We start from the raw sequence: 4,136 nt of genomic DNA, 5'->3' as shown, positions 1-4,136 counted from the left end.
TTTTCAAACCCTCACCAAAGCTTTTCTGAATTACATTCTCCTGGATCTGTATCAATTACTTTACCAATATATTTTATATTGCTTTCATGGATAGGATTTGGAGATTATGTTGAAGTGATTATATTTTGAATTGAAATGGATTTGTACAAGTTTGCAGCAAAATGCCTCAACTTGTCGAATGTGTAGCAAAACCACTCGAGCAAAAGATATCACTAAACACTGCCTACTTGTCCTAATTGTCCCAATGGTGTAAAGCAAATTAAAATTATCAACAGACGTTTTATGCAATGGGGTTGTAGATGACTCAGGGCTGCTTTAGTAGTATATATTAATGATCTGAATGGAAATATAGGACTTGTGATTTAAGTTTGCAGATGATGAATGAATGATTGAAACTTTATTATCACATGTGACATGTCACAGTGAGATTCTTTGTCTTGGACACACAGGAATGCAAATAGTCATCACAATTAGGGAAGGTGTTAAGAGAGATTACAGCCTAGAATCAGAATTCACTTAAAAGAGGTTATGTGCAGCTGGGTCAGGATGGGAGTGGATTGAGATGTAGCTTCATTGAGAGTGGAATTCCTAGCCTGGGATCAAAGTCTGTAAATAATTCAAGACGCAGACAGAGAGGTTGGCAAAAGAGAAAAGTTCCTGTGCAGAATACATGCACCTTGAATTTTGCAAGAGCTCAGCCAATTTTAATTTCAAGGTAAAAGAGGCAAAGATCCTGAAGAAATTGCATAAATAGCCTTAACAATGCAGTGAAAGATGCTGTGGATTTTATTTACTGCGCCATTTTATTCTCACCGTGACATGTAACGTGTGATAATAAAGTATCATTCATTCATTCATCATCTGCAAACTTAAATCACAAGTCCTATATTGCCATTCAGATTATTGCAGCAAGACGTCAGCGCTGGAAAGAGACTGCAGATGACTTGAACTTTACGCACTGCAGCAGGAAGGCTTGGACTCTCCTACGTCATTATAGTGACAGTTTTTACAACGCCTCAAGGATTTAGTCCCTGATAGTCACTAAAGTGCTGACTATAGGTCAGAAGGTAATCTTACGCATTCCACTAGCTCTCCACAAGGCATTCAAAGCCGTCGAAAGATAAGTATTCCAGAAACAGTCTCTTGATTGATAGTTTCTTTATTATAGTAGTACAAACAGTAAAACACTCTGAAAACTTCTTCTAGTATAAGTACATCATCTTCCAGCATATGTACGTTTCAATCATACTCATGATCAAGCTGGTGCCCATGCTCGTGTTCATGGTCGAAAATTATATTCTCCCATAGTCTTCGCCGAACTAAACTAAAATATCTGGGCGTCTGCGCCAGAATCCTCTAGCCAAAAACACGACTCAGACTACGTATATATCCCACCCACATAATTACAGGCAGATACAATTACAGGTAACTGGTTTTAATTATAATATACTGAGTTAAGCTAAATGGCTACTGCAGTCATCTTGGTTCAGCTGCTCCTGCCCGGTACAACACCCCCAAGGTGTCAACAAATGCTGCCGTCTCTCGACTGCTGGCAAACACGAAGGTCGCCACTTCCAAAGAAGCCCGACAAGAAGTGAGACGGAGCCTGACAAAGCCCATCTTTTCTTCACCATCCTCAAGCCCCCTTTCTAATTTATACACTCCAGTTGATGTAGACAAAGGCCTGTCCTCTACTAAAGCTGGGAAAGCAGCAGGAGTTGAGGGGATCTACCTGGAATTTCTGAAGAACCTTGGCCCCCATGGACGCAACTGGCTGGCTGCTTTTTCACCCATGTCCAATATAGTGGAATTATCCCTAAGGCCTGAGAGAGTCTAATGTCATCGCCATCCTCAATCTCATCCTCAATGGGAAATCTGATGATCCAGCTAGTTACCGACCCATCTCCCTCTTGTGTACATCCTACAAGCTGTTGAGCACCTCCTGCTTGCCAGGATTTCTCCATTGGTAGAACCTATTCTGGTAAATAACCTGGTAAAAGCTGCACAGATCCTTGCCCTCACTACCAATATAGAGGCTGGCTTCCAACGTGCCCTGAAAACTGGTGTTGCTCTCATAGATCCATCCTCAGCAACCATAGATTTAGGGTCTCGCTTGTCAGGACCCTGAATGATGGTCTCCCCCAGGGCTCTGAAACAAATCATTTCTGCTCAGAGTTTGTAACCTGAAACAAATCATCATTTTATGGTACAATAGTGTGTGTAGGTGCAGGTGTAGGTGCAGGGGTAGGTGCAGGTGTAGGTGCAGGTGTAGGTGTAGGTGTAGGTGTAGGTGTAGGTGTAGGTGTAGGTGTAGGTGTAGGTGTAGGTGCAGTAGTTATGCAATGGAAACTATTTGAACATGCCAACATTTTACATTTATTTGTGATCTGTCAAAGACAAATTGTAAAGCCAAGAAGACAACAGGGGATAGGGATAAGTTGTGTGCTTAGATTGTTTAAAGTCCTCTTCATGTGTTCTAATAATTCTGTGCTTTAAGGAAGGTTGAAACCGCATGCGTAAATGACATTCACTGCTGTCTACTTTAGTCAGATTCTGTTCTCTATTGCCAAAGGACTAATGACAATCGTAAAACAATAAAATAAGGTTGAAAGGGTAACAGGACATTTGCTTATTTGTAATGGGGTGACATTTGACTGTATTTACTGTTCTGTGTTTTCTGGAGGTGATTGGTCTGTGAGGGTTCTAAAACCATTTGGGAAGATGGAAAATTCCTAAGGTGCTTGCTTTGGTAAACTGAACATCAAAGGAAAAGCCTATATATAAGGAGCAGATGAATCTTTGTTCGTTAAGCAATCTCCTAGATTGCTCCCAGTGATCATTGTATTTGGCGCTCTTGAATAAAGTCTTGATTGGTTTGCCCGATCTTTGTGTTGTGTTTTAAAGTTTTCTTTAAAGTCAAAGTCAATTTAATTCATCACATACAACCGAAGGTGCAGTGAAATGAATTTGCCAGCAGCGATACTTAAAAATAACACACAATACACAATAAAATTGACAGAAACATCCACCACAGCATTCTTCGCTGTGGTGGAAGGCAACAAAGTTCAGCCAGTTCTCCTCCTTGTTCACCCGTGGTCGGGACCATAACTCCTCCGTAGTCGCCGCTACGGACGGACGGAAGTACAGGCCCTCTCGTCGGGATGATTGAAACTCCGACATTGGGACGGTCGAACATACTCTGCGGCTTGGAGGTCCCGAATCGGCATTTTCCTACTGGAGACCGCGGCTTCAGGATGTTATAGGCCACAGGCCGGCGGTCAGAGCTCTTCTCCGGCGATCCCCGGCAAGGGATCCCAGGCTCCGGAAAGTAAGTCCACATTAGTAAGCCCACGGCTAGAAGCTCCGCGGACCGCAGCCCCATGATTTCAACGTCACCAGGCCAGCGATTGGAGCACTCCTCTCTGGCGACCCCCAGCAAGGGTTAGCCCGCTCCGCGATGGAAAAGTCCACGCTGCGCCCGCTGCTGAGCTCCGAGCCCGACTCCGGGAAAGGCCGCTCCAATCCATGCTGTTAGGCCGCACTTAACAGCTCCCAGTGAGAAATAATGGACTTGTTTATGAATGTTAGAATTGTGCAATGCTCTGTGGACAGCAGACTATCAGTCAAGGCTTGTCTTTAACTTTATCTTAAAATGGTTTACCAATTATGTTTACTGCCACTGAAAACAAAGTAATTTTTTTCTGCCTTGCAATTTATGAATCACTAAGACAATTTTCTACATTGAAACGCACTATATAAATTGAAGTTGGTATATTGGTCAACCAAATCATTTAGAATTGACAAAAAGTAAAACTAATGTGCTATTTTTGTAAACAGACAACCATGACATAAAATCATTAGGTGCCAACACCAAACATATTAATACTAGACAAAGTTACCAACTGTTTGTAAGAAACATTACATCACTTCCTGAAATAAATCCCAAATGCAATGCCAATCTGTGCTGACAAAGGAGGGCAATTGCTGATTTAACCAGACAATCACAACTTCACTTGATAATCCACTGGGCTTTGTTGGAAATCAACTGTGCATTATTTCTGATATAAATCTTTCCTTTCTGTACTCTATCTACATGTAGGGCCAGCTTCATTGCCTGCCACTAGATGGCTTGGATT

General features: G+C 42.2%; 1 long non-coding RNA gene across 1 annotated transcript; it reads left to right on the top strand.

Annotated features, from left to right (window-relative positions):
• The first annotated feature begins 1,994 nt into the window (after positions 1 to 1,994).
• On the top strand, positions 1,995 to 2,617 carry LOC116984454. Its single transcript, XR_004415029.1, has 2 exons — positions 1,995 to 2,218; positions 2,321 to 2,617. It is a non-coding gene; the product is annotated as an uncharacterized LOC116984454 (long non-coding RNA).
• Positions 2,618 to 4,136: the final 1,519 nt, after the last annotated feature.

This window comes from Amblyraja radiata, chromosome 20 (assembly GCF_010909765.2).
Source record: "Amblyraja radiata isolate CabotCenter1 chromosome 20, sAmbRad1.1.pri, whole genome shotgun sequence".
NCBI lineage: Eukaryota > Metazoa > Chordata > Chondrichthyes > Rajiformes > Rajidae > Amblyraja > Amblyraja radiata.
This window is presented reverse-complemented; position numbering and strand designations above follow the sequence as displayed.